The sequence below is a fragment of the Protopterus annectens genome, chromosome 8.part1 (genome assembly GCF_019279795.1).
Source record: "Protopterus annectens isolate FY-2018-M chromosome 8.part1, PAN1.0, whole genome shotgun sequence".
In the NCBI taxonomy this organism is placed as follows: Eukaryota; Metazoa; Chordata; order Ceratodontiformes; family Protopteridae; genus Protopterus; species Protopterus annectens.
The window spans coordinates 382,688,255-382,706,235 of NC_056742.1; the positions used below are offsets into that span (position 1 = coordinate 382,688,255).

Genomic DNA, 17,981 nt, shown 5'->3' on the forward strand with positions numbered 1-17,981 from the left:
ATTAAAGCTTGGTGGACAAAATCATTTTACTTGTGCTACTGCCAGTAATGTAAAAGTAGAGTGAGAGTTCACAGGCTGTATCGAAGCACCACAGTTTCATTAATTTAATGTTTTCTGAAGCCTTTTTAATTTTATATGTGCAGGTGGTTTAAGCACCTGTTAAAAGCAGCTCTTTGAAAAAACGTGGTTTAGATGTTTGATTTTTGACTTCCAAGCTCTTTAGAGATGCGACTTCCTTACAACTTTTTTAAATAAAATATGTGAAGAAACTCTTCCCTCCTTTGATGTCATCTTCTATTTTTTCATTTTTAGTTTAAAGAAATAAGCTTTGCCTATGAAGTTTTGTCGAATCCAGAAAAGAGAGATATGTACGATCGTTTTGGAGAGCAGGGTCTACGAGAAGGTGGAGGGGGTGGTGGAATGGATGACATCTTTTCACACATTTTTGGTGGAGGACTTTTCAGCTTTATGGGTGGCCACAATAGAAATCGAAATGGCAGACGGAGAGGAGAAGACATGCTTCACCCACTCAAGTGAGTGTTCTAAATTGGGTTCACTTTGTATGTAGTTTTATAGCAACTAGTTGTAGTGTGCACACTGGCAGCTTCATATTCTGATAGTATTAGTTACATTTTGTAGGCTTTATTAAATTAACCTTTGAGTTATGAATTTTTGATTTGTTGTATTGGGAAGCTGTGCATGGTTTGACATTTGTGTGATTTTTACAACCTATAGGGAGCCCTCTTTAATGGGTTTACTTGGGATTTCCTATCTGCAGTCCAGAGCTTGCGTTATTTGTGTGTATTTATTTTAATCACTTCTTTGGGTTCCCACTGTTGTTGCTTCCATGTATCATGACTTTCCAGTGACATACTAGGAGAGACGGTCTAATGTATGTTCTTTAGTTCTTTTGTGCACTTTGAACAGTTTGTATCACACTTTTTTGATGGTCATTGAAGAGAAGTTCTGTTGTCAGTGCCAAGTAGATACAAGGTAAGAGTATTTGTTTGACCCCCCCCAGATCCTAAGCTAGGCCACTGACATTTCCTGTAACATCTGACAGAATACCGAACAGTAAAGCAGCACTGCAGATGCTAGTGCTTCAACTTGGCAACCTGAAGTGGTACAGTGCCAGTAGTTGAGTCCCCAACCCACATGACTAGTTCCATGACTGATGCCAGGGCATGAGGAGAAAGGCAAAGAATGAGCTTGTGTGTACTATCCATGACTAGTACAACAGTGATACCCACGCATTTTACATTTTGCCTTTCATTTGTCAAGGAGGTAAACTGCACTTGACCTTGCCCTAAATGAATGAGAAAGAGAGTCTACAAGAGGTTCATCTTCAGCAGTGGTCTTGGTGTTTGCATTCTGTAGTTGTCATCACCCCTGGTTGATCAGCCTGAGTTTACTTGTAATAGCTGAACATGTAGTAGTAGTCCCCCCCCCCCCCCCCAAACAGGTGTTTAGTGCTTGGAGCAAAAGGCTGCTGTTTCGTGTCTCACCTCAGTTGGGAATGGTTGTCAAACTGAGGACCATTCTCTGTAGTCTTCCATGATGGAGCTTACAAGTCAAATCCTGAACATCAGACAGTTGTGTGACACATGGTGGAACCTTTTGTAATAGGTGCAATAAGTCATCTTTCAGGAGCATGTCTGTATGCTACTACCAGGCCTCTCTGGATCTGTACTGCCTTGGGCATGTGCCACCCCCAAGTATCAATGCTCTGTTGCCCTTCTTTATTGTTAAGCTGTGGCACTGTGTTAACCTTGTGTGCATTGGCTGCGTGCAGACCTGTTCAGCCTGGAGGTAAAGCTAGTAGTGTGTATGTTGGTGTCTTGGAAATGGGAACAGGCAATCCATGGACCAGTAATAAATAGAAGACTTTTGCTTTCTCTGTCTGCCCCTATATAATCCCTACTTCAGGTTGGGCCTATGCCCCCCCCCCCCCGATGTTCCTGAATGAGTGTCTGGGGGGGGGGGGGGAGTACATTGTGCCAGTCCACCCATGGAGCATCTGCTCATGTGTGCTATCTTTGCAGCTTGGAAGCAGCCTTATTCCAGTCTGTATACTCCCAGGAAGGCAGAGGGCCTCTGCAGACTCCTGTTTGAGAGATCTTGTGCAAGTTTTCTAGAATTAACTTTGGTGTGATTTTTATGGTTCCTACACAGGTCTTAGAAACTACATCCACTGTACATGTTTACCTGTTGTGGTGGAAAGTGTTGGGATAGGGTGAGAAGGATTTTTTTCTGTGCTTGTGCTTAGCTATCGAAACTATCTACCAAGCTATCTCCCTTACTTTCCCCGGTTTCTATTCCGGTGTACTGGATTCTGCACTGGAAAGCTTTCATCATTTCTTAATTGTGAAGTCAAGGAAGACTTGGTGCCAGCACCCTTTCCCACAGGCTATGCAAGGATATTTCTGTGTGACCTGCTGTAATTTTACTGATAACTGGCTAGGGCAGTAGGCTTTGACGTGTCTGACTTGTATCAGATGCTCCTCCAAGGCTGAGCTTGGAAAGCCATCCTTAAGCAGGCTTACCAGAATTTGGTTGAAGATCTCCAAAATAGGGAACTGACCACCCACTGGACTCTGTGGCTTTCCACACTAGGCCTGCTCTCAAGAAAGGTCTGCTTTACAGATTGAGAACGGGCCTCAACATCAAACAGTTTTTGCATCCATTGGTGTACCTGCTGTGTCCCTCCGGAACGATAACCCATCTGCTCAACATTTAAAGTCCTGGCTGCTATTCAGGACTGTGTTTTTGGTGATGGTGTTTCCATTGTTCTGTCACTAGGGTAAGAGTCCTTGCAAATGACCTGTGTATTCTTAATGTGGCCATGGATGACTGTGGCTTAGAACCCATAATGTCCATTGTGCTTCACTGTTGCAGCAGTTATTCTTGGGATTTCCTGTCTTGCAGAAACCCAAGATTGGCCCGAGTACCAAAGATTTTTACCTTCCCTCAGGTCAGGTGAATGCCCAGTCCAAAATTGGGTCTTTGTCCAGGAACTATTTTTCAGTCATTTTTTTTCTTGCTGTCTAAGTCTTATTCATCTGTGTCTTGTAGTACCGATGTCTAAAGTTAAGTACCCCATGGGGAAGAAACCTTTTGTGCATCTGTTAGTCCTGACATATGCAGTAGTTATCATCGAATGTCTGTTTAGAGCGTAGGAAACAAATTTGTGATTGATTTCTATATTTGTTCGTATAGTATGTAGGTGCAGAGCACAATGTGCCCAGTTGTTCCTAGTTGTGAATACTTTAATTCTCATACAGTTAGATATAGATCGAATCCTTACCAAAGTAATTGGAATGGTACAAAGTGCATTTGTGGCCTGCACCTTGTCAGTCTCCCTTGAAAAAGTGTCCTAGAGATGTGTTGGAGAATTAAATGAAACCCTTTCAGTCTCCAATGGTGATTGGATTGTACTTTCACAGCTCCCTCTGACTTCCCACACTGCTGAGGCCTATGGAGAGAACCCTCTGGAGGCTGCTATACCTACATTGGAGCTGACATTCTCTCGGGAAGAGTACCACCAGGCATCATTTAGGTTCAGAGCAGCCTGGATCCTTGCTAGTGGGGGGGGGGGGGGCAAATTCCCCTGCTTTTGTCTGTTGGGAGGTCCAAGAGACTGGATTCAGTTGTAGCCCCCTGCCTGCTGCATCCTCTGGTCTCCCTGCTTGATGCCACACCCAAATTCAGGCCTAAGCTTCTTAAGACAAATCTGTTTATCCTTTGTTGACTGGGCTACTGTTGGCTTTCTCCAGTTTCAGCCCCACCATTCACAGGCCTGCCCACTTGACTTATTCAGACTTGCAGATAGTTTCGTGGATTTCATGAGATCCAAGCAGTTTGATCATGAAATGCAGCCTGCTCTTGGAATTTCTTGCACTCCTCACAGGAGTGCTCAGATTGCTACGATTCAGATGTGGACTAGACTTTTTTCTACAGGGCCAACTCAGATTCATATGATACGCTAGCCTTTGCCTCACTACCCAAGGATTTTTCTTTGTGGGGACTCAACATTAAGTCTTTGGGAAGCTTAGGAATATCCCCAGTCCAAGAAATGATTGATAGTTTCTTGGTATTCCTCAGCCAAAACCCTTCCTCCATTGCTGGAAATTTTGGATGATACAATTCAAGACCTAACCTTTCAGCCTGGCTCCCAACATTCTGCCCACTAGGAAACCAAACTTACTCTACAGAGTGCTGAAGTCCACAAAACACCTGTATAGGAGTTTTGTGGTACATCCCTGAAGTGGGGTCCTCAGAATCCAAGGGAGCCAAAGGCTCCTCTTCCAAAAACCTCTTGCTAACTGGTGCAGAATAGAGCCCTATATAGATTGACAGCAAAGCATACATTTCAGCTGCCGCAGCCCAGTAGAGCCTTGAACGGGCAGTTTCATGTGATTAAATGTCAGGATATTCTACTGGGATCAGATGGAGTAAAAGGCAGAGGGAATTTAAGGGCAGTGCTCTCCATGCTGCTAGAAATTTCCCAAGTTGCCAGACACGCAAGTATGGCTTTACTTGGGAAGCATTCCTCTTTTTCCCTGCATCAAGAAGGAACTGCTTTCCTTGGTTCAGGCATGCCAAAACAACCAGGTAGTCACCTTCTGAATGCAAACTGGGACCGAGGTCCTTACCACAGTTGCTTCAGACCTAGCCCGGGGCACCCATTTGGGAGACATGGCTGTGCAAGAAAGCTAAGGAAGTGCATGTACTGCCCTCCCCCAGAAAGAGCTCTGCTCAGTCCAAACTATATCATCACATAGTTTGAGATGAGTCCAGATTACTCTTTAAAGGGGTTGTAGAAATTCCTGTATTTGAGGACAGATGGTTTTACTCCAGTCTTTTTGGATCTGAAAGAGATGGGGAGAATTCCATCCAGTCTTGGAAGCAGTTTCCATTGGGCACATGTTACTTCATATTCTGAATATTTTTTTCCCTCCTAGGATCGTGGCTTGCTGCTGCAGTCTGCTTGGACGAGTGTGGTGTCACTGGGCATGATGGATGCTTCGTTGTATATGAATGCATAGTGTCTTTGCAGGAGTTTCTTTTAGGTCTTGCTTGGTGAGCACCACTTGTAGTAAAATGTGCTGCCATTTGATCATGGTGTGTACCTAGATGCTGGGTGTGTTGGTAGAAGCCCTGCAGGTCCAAAGTACTTCATACTTGTGTAGATTACTGGCTCCTGGGTGCCCTGTCAGTGGATCTTCTAGAAGAGTCCTTTTGTTTGGTATCTCCTGTGGTTGCAAGCCTTTGAGTCTTCTCCAGGGAGAAGGATTAGTTTAGCCTGATTTTAAGTTTAGATTTGAATTTCAAATCTGTTAAGAAATGTTGCTCTTAATTTAACAGTTGTGAGCAATTGATCACTTGAGTTACATTTAAGTTGTGGAGTCAGCGTGCTGCTAATCACATCTTTTCTGTTTTTGTATGGATTCCGGATAATAAAAAAAAATTATTTTAAGTTGCTTAATTAAAATGGATTATCAGATGTCATTCATCCGATTCAACCGTTGGCTTATTGAAGCAACTCCTTTAGAAGCTGTGGATCCAAGGCTCTGACCATAATCCCTCTCTTCCTTCAAAATACCTCTGATCAAGTTTACCTACTTACTAGCCAACAAAGTCTCAGTCTCATAAAATACAACATCCTAATTTTTATGCCATTATATAACCTAGAGAAAACAACCAGCTGAGGGTGTGTAATAAGATTACTAGTTAGGTCCAGTCAGTCAGAGGAACATCAGGGAACAAGAAATTTAGACAGGGGAAGGAGGGGGAGGGAAGTTGATCTAGATGAAAAGAAGACAACCTAGATTTATCGATGTTTCACTGTTGCAGTCATTACACTTGGGTTATCCTGCTGGCAGGGCGACCCGCAGTCGGCCCGAGTTCCAAAGTCGGTCCGGCGTCGGTTGCTGCCTGCTCTTCCCTGACGTCAGTGCGCCAGGGGTATAAAAGTTGCAATAGACGCCATTTTCTCCAGTCTTTCTTGCCGCACGGTGCCCGAAGCAAAAGCGGTTCGCAAGTGCCGGTCGGCCGACTCCGGTTCAGAAACTCAATTTTGAAAATCTCAGAAGTCTTCAATAAAGCTAAGTACCCCGTTGGGGAAACTTTTTCTTGCTCCAGACCGATGTCAGTAAAAGTTAATAATTGTATTTCTTGTGGGAAGCAAATACCTCATAAGGACTTTCACTTACTGTATTCCTTGCCTAGGCCTTGACCACGACGTTACTAGTCGGTTTTGTGCTAGATTCAATAAACGTACTATTAAACGTCTGTTTGATTTTCCTTTACATTATATTGGCCGAAGGTTTAATTACATAATGCTGTCGGAACAACCGACCGGAATTTATAAAAAACGCAAAGACAAAGAAAAGGAAAGGCATCCGAGGTCCAAAACCGACTAAGCCTCTAATAGGCCAGTCGCCGGTTCTCAGTGAGGCACTTTCGCAGCCCATGACACCCGCTACCTCGGAGCCACAGGCCGTAACAGACAGCCACGTGGAGGCACAGAGGCCTGTGGAAACTCAAGGTATTGGGCCTATGGAAACTATGCCCTCAAATGGGTCCAGAGCCGTTGAGCAGGTATCTGCTTCTGAGGGTGTTTTCAGACCTTCACAGCTTACAATTAAGTCCACTGCAGCAGCAAAGGCAAAGTCAAAAACACCGTTAGACAAGGAAACAAGTACAGCATTCTCCAGAACAGTCATCCATGCCAAAGAAACAGATGCTTAAAATGGCCGAAGACCTAATTACTAGTCAGGGGTTCCCATCCCCCTCCTGACAAAAGGCCTAGGCAACACACGGGTTATGATTCCTCTGACCAGGTTTCCATTTCCTCTGATTCCTCTTCTGATCAGGAATATTCTCCCTCCCCCTATGAGGACTCTGATGCAGAAGAGTTCATACCTTCAGCCTCTCCACCTGAGGATTATTCTTTTGGGGAAACCCTGCACACCATGAGGGAGCATTTCCATTGGGAGAGCCAGGATTATTCAGAATCCAAGAAAAGGCTCAGATTTCCTTTTATTGCCTCAGCACAGGCCCCTGGCTATCCCCCCTGTGCTTGATATTGTTGTTGATGTTTTTTCTGAATCCAGTCTCTCCTGATTCTCTACCCCCTGCACCAGTCAAGCCAGACAGGTACTACAGGGTCCCTTACTCTCATAAATTTCTTTACAAAAACCCTGCTGCAGACCCAGAAACAATTTCTCAGGGTCCTAAAGGGGTTAAGGCTTCCACTGCTAAAATTCCTGTCCCCTCAGATAGGGATGCCAGAGCTCTGGACAGATGGAGGAAAAAAGTTTACACTTCTGCTACTTCAGCTGTAAGAGCTTTAAACTGCCAGCTTCACATGCTTTAAATATCAACAGGACCTCATGTCATTGTTAAAATAGAAAATGGTTTCAAATACAGAAATTCCTGACAGTAAGGAAATGCAGGATTTATTGCATGCAGTTGAACAAGTGGGAAAGCATACTCTGCAATGTGGTTTTGATTCATTAGAAGCTTCTTGTAGAGCCACAGTTACAGGCTCTGTTATTCAAGGCATACTTGGTTGAAAGAACAAAGTTCACCTGACTATGTTAAAGTAAAATTATTGGATGCTCCATTACAGCATGATACTTTATTTGGTGTTAAGGCAGAAGAGGTGTTTGGAGGATAAAGCAAAGTCAGTGCACACTCTGAAATATTTCTTACAGGTTCAACCACCTAGATTTAGCAGAAACTGGCCTTCAAAAAATTGGTTCTTTCCAGTGTCAGGCCACAAAGAAGCTCAGATCTCAGCCCCAAGGCTCCTACAGACCTAAACAATGGGGTGCTTCAGCCCCCAAAGGAGGGGAAGACAAATCACAACCCAATAGGAAACAGTCCCAATGACTTCCCCCTGCAAATGCCAAGCACTTACCTTTTGACAGCACCCCTAGGGGGAAAGCTAGCACTTTTCTCAAAAAATTGTCACATGATCACCCAGGACCAATGGATGCTGAATATTGTTTCTCAGGGTTACAGGTTCCACTTCCACACGCTTCCAAAACCAAAAGGTATGCCAGACCTGCCACAAAACCAATGGGCAGAGGCACAAAAACAGATTGCTGCTCTTATGGACATGGGAGCTATTCAAAAAGTTCCACAACAAGAACAGGGGCAAGGATTTTACTAAAGACTTTTCTTAGTACCCAGAAAGGACAAAGCCTGGAGACCAATACTGGACCTGTCAATCCTAAATACTTTCCTGGATGTTCCAAAATTCAAAATGTTAACACTACAGCAACTTCTGCCCATGCTGGCTGGGCAAGAAGGCTTGGCTAGTTACTTTGGACCTCAAGGAGGCATACCTGCATGTCCCAATCAGACAGTCTTGCAGAAGATGCCTCAGATTCATAGCAGGCTCAATGCATTACTAATTCTCAGCACTGCCCTTTGGCTTATCTACTGCGCCCAGGGTCTTCACAAAATGTCTGGCACCAGTAATCGCATTTTGCAGACAAAAAGCAATTCAAATCTATCCCTACTTGGACGACTGCCTTATTCGAGCAGAGAGTAAGGACATTCTTTTAAAGCATCTGGCATTTGTAAAAAGATTGCTAATTTGCCTAGTGTACACAGTAAACGAAAATAAATCAAAACTAGTGCCCTCTCAAGAGATAATATTCCTGGGTGCAAGCTTAAATACAACTGCCCAGATGGCTTATCTCACGCCATACAAATAAAGGCAACCGACTCATTACTTTCAGATGATGGCAACAAAAACACAGCTCCCTGCAAGAAAAATTCTGCAGGCCCTGGGCTTCATGGCATCCTGCATTCTACTAATTCCATATGCAAAACTGCATATGAGGAAACTACAATGGTATCTAAAAAGTGTTTGGACCCGGCATTGTCGCAGCCTGGAGACTATCATAACTTTAATTCCCTGCCTACAACAGGAGTTTCGATTGTGGTCCCGGGCCTGTCACCACAACAAGGGACAGCCTTTCACCTTACCCATAGCCAGGCAGACAATAACAACGGATGCATTGGATTATGCCTGGGGGGCACATATGGCAGGAAAATGTATTCAGGCCACATGGCCCAAGGAACAAATGCATCTTCACATCAATAAAAAAGAGATGCTTGCTGTACAGAATACCCTGACAGCTTTCAAGGACCTAACACATCCAGGACAACTATTAATAAAGATGGACAATACCACAGTTATGTGGTACATAAACAAGCAAGGGGGCACACCTTCCTACCCCCTATGCAGACAAGCCATGACTTTGTGGAACACAGCACTGACCTACCAAGTACATCTGCAGGCACAATGTTCAACATAACCAAGAAATGGGGATGCCAAGACATGGATCTTTTTGCCTCCCCTCACAATTACCAAATACAGAAATTTTGCACAAGAACTTATCACACTCAAGCATGAAAAGTGGATGCTCTATCATTCAGCTGGAAAGGCTTTTGACAGTCTATGCCTTCCCCCAATGCCTCTTCTCACCAAGGTGCTACTAAGTCAGACAAAGTTCAAAAATGATCCTGATTGTACCAGACTGGCCACGCCAGCACTGGTACCAAATCCTAAAGAGTTTGTCTCAAGGCCCAGCTTTGCCTCTACCTCAAATTCCTCATCTTCTGACACAACAAAACAATCATTCTGCATAGTCAGCTCAGAACCTTAAATCTGGCAGCATGGCAGGTAATGTAGCCGCTCAGACTGCACCTCTCTCTAAAGCTGTTACGGATGTCATTTTAGAAGCCAGGAGGCCCAGCACTAGGAAATCTTATGCAGAAAAATGGAAGAGATTCTGTGCTGGGAACCAGGCACAAGAGCTCGAACCACTTGTCCCTAATATACCTCAGATTTTACAATACCCAACTGAGATGCTGGACAAAAATTAAAATCCATGCCTCTGCCATTTCAGCTCACTACAATACGGAACCTCCTATTTTTTTCACATCCGCTACTATGACAGTATCTCAGAGGGGCAAAAAACATAAGACCCCCAAGGAGAGCACCAATAGCTACTTGGGACCTCAATTTTGTTTTAGAAAAACTCACACTGCCTCCTTTTGAACCAGCCAGCACGGCTGATCTAAAATTCGTGTTATGGAAAACTGCTCTGCTCCTAGCAATAACTTCAGCAAGAAGAGTCTCAAAGTTAGGCATTTATGGCTGTGGAGCCTTTCCTCATTTTTCATCAGGACAGGGTTTCTCTTGGGACAAACCCAACATTAATGCCAAAAGTGGTCTCCAATGTGGCCTTAAAACAAACCATTCATTTACCTACTTTTTACCCAAATCCCAGGAATAAAGGGGAGAGACTACTGCACGCTTTGGATATACATAGACAGCTACGATTCTACTTGGACAAAACAAAAGCTTTTAGAAAAACTGCACAACTGTTTGTAGCATATGCTGCAGGATCACAAGGAAAGCCTGTTACAAAGCAGGCAATCTCGAAATGGATAGGACACTGCATCCGCTTCTGTTATGCACAACATGGCAAATCAGTGCCTAAGGGCATTAGGCCTCATTCTACCAGAGCAGCAGCCACTTCAGCAGCTTTCCTCAGAGGAGTACCAACCAAAGACATTTTAGAAGCTGCAACCTGGAGCTCAGTGTACACTTTCACCAAGCACGACCACTTACCTCTCTACTCTACTCTAAATCCAGAGCAGGCTTTGCCACTGCAGTTCTGCAGGGCTTGGTAGCCTCTCCAAATCCAATTTAGACCCAGCCACCCAACCTCAACTTCGGGATTCTACCCAAGTGTAGTGACTGCAGCAGTGAAACACAATGAACATAGTACAATTGTGTACCTACCATAAATGTAGATGTTCAAGTGTATTCACTGTTGCAGTCCAGGTTACCCACCCACCATCCCCCTTTTTCATTGCTGGGACTTTTCTGCACTTCTCATCTCTATACAACCTATGTGGTGTATTTGCTTGTAGATGAAGGAAATGTTTATAGTAATATATGCATGTTTTTGGCATAATTTTTTCTTTACAGCCTTCCTATCTGGGGGCACCTGACATCTGGGGCAAGAAAAACTGAAGAAAATGGCTTCAGTTACAACTTTTATACCCCTGGCGCACTGACGTCAGGGAAGAGGCGATAGCAACCGACGCCGGACCAAGACTTTGGAACTCGGGCCGACTGCGGGTCGCCTGCCAGCAGGATAACCCAAGTGTAATGACTGCAACAATGAATACACTCTAACATCTACATTTATGGTAGGTACACAACTGTACTTTATGGTAGGTACACAACTTTCATTTGTCTTCCAAATAACTATGTAACTCTGAAATAGCCAGAGAGAAGCTGAGAAGTAAAATTCAAAACATCTACTTCAGTCTTGCAGTCATTTAAAAAAGGCTGTGTTTATTTTTACTGCTGTATTAATGACTGTGTCTTAGGAGTGAATCTGTGCCTGTGTTTCTTTTGTAATAATATTTCCATTAATTTTTCAGTCAAATTTTTCTTAACAGTTTTGTTTGCTGTGCTTAATATGCTTGTTGGAAAATGCATGATCAGTGTTTTGTGCCTTTTTTTCTGAAGGGAATGTCTTGATTTTTTGGTTTCATTGTCAAGCTATCACTTCCACATTTCTTTTTTGTCTCCCAACAGAGTATCTTTAGAAGATCTGTATAATGGAAAGACAACTAAATTACAACTTAGCAAAAATGTCCTTTGTAGTGCGTGCAATGGGTAAGTTTATTTTAACTCCTTGAAGGAGTTAGTTGCTTGTTGCTTATTTGTAGATTTATTGAAGCTTAACATGTCAGTTTGTGTCATACCCCAGTATATTTGACTGTGTTTATGCCTGGACTATACATGCCTACTCGCCTTAGTTTGTGATGTTTCAGCCTGTGGTGAATTCTCGTCTTTTTTTTTTTTTTTTTCTCTCCCTCTCTTCAGGAGCTTAACGGGATCATCTGTAAGTTCAAGGAAAGACGTGCAATAAACTAAAGTTTTTTTGGCGGGGAGGGTGGTTGTTTATAAAAGTCTGTTAGGTTTGACTTTTCTCCTTGTTCTTTCAATAACATGCCATTTTCTTCCTTCTGGATATGTTAGGTTCTTGTTGTAGGTACGGGACTTCATCATGATATTGCTCAGTGACCAATTATACCTTTGCCCACACGCAAGTGTTCTCTTATTTTAAATATGAACTTTTTTTTTTTTTTTTTTTTTTTTTAGTAGTACACTGTGTACTGTTTTCATCTGGTGGTTCAGACTGCTTGTCAGTAGTTATGCAGTACTAAAGGTGCACTTGTAGCAGACATTCTGTTTAGTTCCTCAGAAGAATTTGAACTCATTGACTGGTTGTGTACTTTTGCTTCAAGTAAGAGGAGTTAATATGTAGGTATATTTTTCTGTACACCACTTTCATTTATGCATGTGGGTGCTTATCCAGCAATAAGGCAGTACTAATGACACAAGCAGCATTTTTGAGTGATGTGTGAGCAGAACCAGGTGGTTGTCTACCTTTTGTCATTAAGGTAACGCATTTTGATTTCTTTGCTTTCTTTTAGAGTCACTTAAATTGCTGCTGTTATTAGCGTTGGAGGTCTGTTTTAATTTTTAGTTTTTACAGTCTCCCTAAAAGTGTGACTGCATAAAATCTGATGTATCCATTTTTCAACTTGTGAGTACCAGATCCTACCTTGGATCCGATTTGGCCACATACACTAGACTTTCAGATAACTTTCAACCTCCTTCCTCTACCCACAATGCCCCAGTCACTAACAATACCTCAGATCTCATTTGCTGCCATCTCACACAGACGTGGATCACTCTGAGAGCTGCTTTGGATAGTTTTTGCAGTTTTTTATGAGTAATTACCTTCTTGTATTTCCTGGCTTTTATACTCCATTTATCTCCTCCCTCTTCGGTTTTTTATATATATATGAGTTTTTCTCCAAGTTGCTTCCTTTATAACTTTCTCTTCTAACATAGCATAGCTGGTACTTGTCCTTTTTTTACTTTTGACCTTTCTATTCTTTCTGCCATTGCTGGTAGTCTTCTCTCAAAAAATACTTCCCTTTATTTTTTGTTTTTCTTTACCCCTCCCCTTTAAAGGTCTGTTCTCAATATTGCAGAATAAACAACAGGCTTTAAAAACTGTACTTCCTGTGGGAATAAGATTCCCAATTCTGATGCCCACAGGGAGTGCATGTACTGTCTTGGAGTGGCGCACCTCAACGGTGACTGCTGCATTTAATTCGAGAGCACTTACCAGCAGATGCAATAAGTTGGTACTTAAGGGTCTACTTCCACACCTTTCTCTTCTTGGGGCTCATACTCCCAGGCAAATCTGTAAAAACCCTCTGCAGAGTCAAAGGAATTCTGTTCTCTGAAGGCTGCTACTGCTCCGTCCGCAGAAAAATCGGAAAACTTTGGATCTGACTATATCAGATCCTCAGAAAAAATTCTCATCCCACGCTCTCTGATCCGATTATTCTTATTCCATCCAAGTCTTTTTGAACCCAATCACCCAGGTTCACCATCGAACCAGTTTCTCCTCTGATGCATTCTTTTCTCCAGGGGATTCTGAGGAGAAGGTCTAGGCTCAACCACTTCTTACATTAGGTCCTTTAGAAGTCTATCAGAAGCTGACATGGAATAGGGCAAGGTGGTACCATCAGGAATCCAGACAGTCCACACCGAGAACTTCCCCTCACTTAAGTTACCTCTCTAGAATATCCCACTGAAGAGATTCCCTGAAAGAGAATGTGTAAAAGGAGACACGTAGATTCCCCTGTGGAATCTCTCACTGAAGATGCTGCCTTCGATGAACAGGAAGGGTCCCCCAGATCTTCACTAGATGACGTCTCATTCTGAGACTTCCTTGAAAGTCTTAAAACAAAAAGTTGGATAGCCTTGAGATGCTCTCTCCCCAGAACAGTCAGTTTTTCTGGAAGCTTTTGTTTCCAGCCCATCTACAGCTTGGGTGACTCCCCGGTGGATTACCTGCTGTTTTTTTTTTTTTTTCCAAGTCTCTTGCTGGGTATGGAAGGGACTGGATTCTGTTGAACCAAGTCTTTGGCTCTACTGTGAAATCAACTCTTTACTGGAGTGAACAGGATGGAAAGACCCTGTCTGTTGTAGGGATACACTTTTCTGCCCCTCAACGATCCTTTTCCCAGAATCAGAGGAGGTAAGAAAATTTGGTTCTGTAAGTCCCAGGGATCTTTCCATAATTCTCACTGGGACATATTCAGCGGTGGGGGGAGGGCAGTTCAAATGGAAGACACCATATCCATGACAGAGAAGACCTGCAAAACAAGGGTTTCCAAGATTCTTTTTGAGATAAACCATTTCAGTGTTCCTGAAGGGTTGCCTGACTGATTTTTGAGTGCTAAAAATAATATCTAAAGGTTGTCATACCATTTTTCCAGATTCCTCCAAGCAAAAGAAAATTCCTGACATACCACCCGGTTGTGGAGAAATCTGCAGCACAGGAGATTTAAAAGCTGCTAAACAGAGCATCATCCATGAAGTCCCACCACACCAAAGAGGATTTGGGACTTGATCAAGATTCTTTTTAGTGCCAAAAAGAAGACAAGACCCGAGACCAGTTTTGGATCCAAGCATCCTGAACCAGTTTGTGAAGAAGTCAAGGTTCTGAATTGTCAGTCCATTCTGCCCTTCTTATGCAGGGATCTTTGGATGTGCATATTTGATCTTCAGGAAGAGTACAATAACATCAAGATGAGCAGATGATCCTGTAGCTTTATACGCTTTTGACTGGGAGCCTGTCACTTATCAGTTCAGAGCCCTGCCCTTTGGTCTTACCACAGCCCCCAGGTGTTTACCAAGTGTATGGCTGTGGTAGCAGCTCACCTGAGACTGCTGGGATTCCGAGTGTTTCCATATCGAGACTACGGGCTCCTTAACAGCCCAACCGGGCATCTCTTACAGCAGTCCATGGACTATTTGCTCCAACTTTGTCATCAGACTAGGCATTTCAGTCAACACCTCCAAATCACATCTACAACCTGTTCAGAGCGTGGAATTCATAGGTGCCCAGTTGAACACAGTAGGTCAGGTGGCGTTCCTCCCTATACATCGTGTAGACCGGATTTTCGTGTTTCACTGTTGCAGTAATTACATTTGGGTAATCTGCTGGCAGGTTGCCCTCAGTCAGCCTGAATAACAAAGTCTTGGGTCCTGCGTCAGTTGCGGTCTCTTCTTCCATGACGTCGGGTCGTCGGGGGTATAAAATATGCAGCAGATGACATTTTCATCCGTCTTTCTTGCTGCACGGTGCCCGAAGCAGAAGCAGTTGGCAAGTGCCGGTCGGCTATCTCCTGAAATTTTCGTTTAAGAGTTTCAGAACCGAAGTCTTCAAACTAAAGCTAAGTACCCCGTTGGGGAAACTTTCTTGCTCCTTACCGATGTCAGTAAAAGGTAATTGCATTACTTGTGGGAAAAATACCTCATAAGGATTTTCACTTGTACTGTATTCCTTGCCTAGGCCCTGATCACAACATGCCTTGCTGTCGGTTTTGTGCTAAATTTAACTAACGCACTATTAAGCATCTGTATATTTTTGCTTCTAAATATTTTGGTTCAAGATTTAACTACCCTGAAATGTCATCTGTTAGCATTAGGACTACCGGAGTTCACAAAAAATGCAAGGAAAAAGGCAGACTGTCAAGGTCCAAAACAGACTGCTAAGCTTCTAAGCCAGTCGCCGGTTCGCCGGTACTCAGTGAGGCACTTTCGCAGCCCCTGATACCTGCTACTTTTAATGATGTGTTCTCGGAATCAAGCATGGCTCCTAATTCCCTGCCTCTAGCTCCTAGTAAGCCAGACAGATATTACAGGGTTCCTGACTCCCACAAATTTATTTTCAAATATCCAGCTGCTGATCCTGAGACTATTTCTCAAGATGTTCTTAGTGTTTCACTGTTGCAGTCATTACATTTGGGTAATCCTGCTGGCAGGTTGCCCTCAGTCGGCCTGAATTCCAAAGTCTTGGGTGTTGTCGACTGTCGTTGCCCCTTCCCTGATGTCAGGTCATCAGGGGTATAAAAGAAGCAGCAGACACCATTTTCTTTAGTCTTTCTTGCCATGCGGTGCCTGAAGCAGAAGCAGTTCGCAAGTGCCGGTTGGCCGACTCCTGAGATTTTCGAATTGAAATTTCAGATCCGAAGTCTTCCATAAAGCTAAGTACCCCGTTGGGTAAGCTTTTTTCTTGCTCAAGAACCGATGTCAGAAAAAGTTAATAATTGTATTTCTTGTGGGAAGCAAATACCTCATAAGGACCTTCATTCTTACTGTATTCCTTGCCTAGGCCCTGATCATAACTTTCTGGGTTGTCGGTTTTGTGCTAGATTTAACCAACATACTATTAAGTGTCGGTATGATTTTGCTTTAAACTACTTTGGACGCAAGTTTAATTATCCAGAAATGTTGTCTGAAAGCCATCAGACTACCGGAGTTCATAAAAAAACGCAAAGAAAAAGAAAGACAGCTGAGGCCCAAAACTGACTACTAAGCTTCTCCGAAGCCAGTCAGTTCGCCGGTTCTCAGTGAGGCGCTTTCGCAGCCCATGACTACCGCTACTTAGAGTTGCAGGCCGCTACCGGCTCACACGTGGAGTCGGCCATGCCGCTGGAAACTCAAGGTATTGGAGCCTCGGACTCTAATCCTTCAGATGGGTCCAGAGCCACTGAGCAGGCACCGGCTTCTGAGGATGTATTCAGACCCAAAAATCTATACATTAAACAGACTTCAAAGGCAAAGACTAAAGCACCTTCAAAGGCAAAGAAGCAAACTCAAGAGCCACGTGGACAGGTCTCCATGCCCAAAAAATATTCTCAAAATGGCCGAAGACTTGATTACCTTGATCAGGGTTTCCCATCCCCCTCCTGATAAGGGGGTTCCCATCCCCCTCCTGATAAGGGGCCTAGGCAAGAGACTGAGTCTTTAGATCAGGTTTCCATTTCTTCTGATTCCTCTTCTGATCAGGAATATTCTTCCCCCCCATGAGGATTCTGATGCTGAAGACTCCATACCTTAAGCTTCTCCTGAGGACTATTCTTTTGGGGAAACCTTACATACCTTTTTCCACTGTGAGAGTCAAGATTTTTCAGAATCTAAAAGGAGGCTTAGGGATTTCCTGTTACTACCTCAGCGCAAGCCACTAGTCATCCCTCCTGTTAGACATTGTAGATGTGTTTTCTGAGTCTAGCCTTACTCCTGACTCATTGCCCCCAGCTCCTGTTAAGCCTGACAGATATTACAGGGGTCCTGACTCACAAATTCCTTTTTAAAAACCCTGCTGCAGCCCCAGAAACTATTTCTCAAGGTCCCAAGGGAGTTGAGGCTTCTGCTGCAAAAAACCCTACGCCTTCTGACAGGGATTCTAGGGCACTGGATAGATGAGGGAAAAAGGTTTACACATCTGCTACCTTGGCTATAAGGGCCTTAAACTGTCAGTTTCATATGCTCAAATAACAGCAACATGTATATATATGTATGTGTGTGTGTGTGTGTGTGTGTGTGTGTGTGTGTGTGTGTGTGTGTGTGTGTGTGTGTGTGTGTGTGTGTGTGCATATATATATATATATATATATATATATATATATATAATATATATTTGTGTGTGTGTGTGTGTATGTGTGTGTATATACATATATATATATATATATATATATATATATATATATATATGTTTACTATCATAAATAAGAAAATCAGAATAAAATTTGTCTGCATTTTCGAATTTATACATTGGAAATGAACATTTCCGAATTTACCTAGTCGAAAACAGCTGTGTATTGTTAAATGTGTCTCGCGACATTTACGGCAATACACAGCACTCCTACCCGTCCCGTAACTCCCTACCCAGCCTAAACTTAGTTATGCATGGGGGCAAGCCCTCCTGCACCCCCATGTGGAGGGCTGCGCCCCCCACACCCACCCTAACTTAATATTCCAACTCCGATATGTGAGGAAAAAA

General features: G+C 43.3%; 1 protein-coding gene and 1 long non-coding RNA gene across 2 annotated transcripts in view; both read left to right on the forward strand.

Moving 5' to 3' along the window:
• The window catches only part of LOC122810136 (T-cell immunomodulatory protein-like), a gene marked incomplete at its 5' end in the record, with an annotated part of 1,692,898 nt that overhangs the window by 1,521,544 nt on the left and 153,373 nt on the right, over positions 1–17,981 (forward strand). The gene's annotated exons all lie outside the window — the stretch shown is intronic.
• Positions 314–11,689, forward strand: LOC122810368. Its single transcript, XR_006366091.1, has 2 exons — positions 314–533; positions 11,639–11,689. It is a non-coding gene; the product is annotated as an uncharacterized LOC122810368 (long non-coding RNA).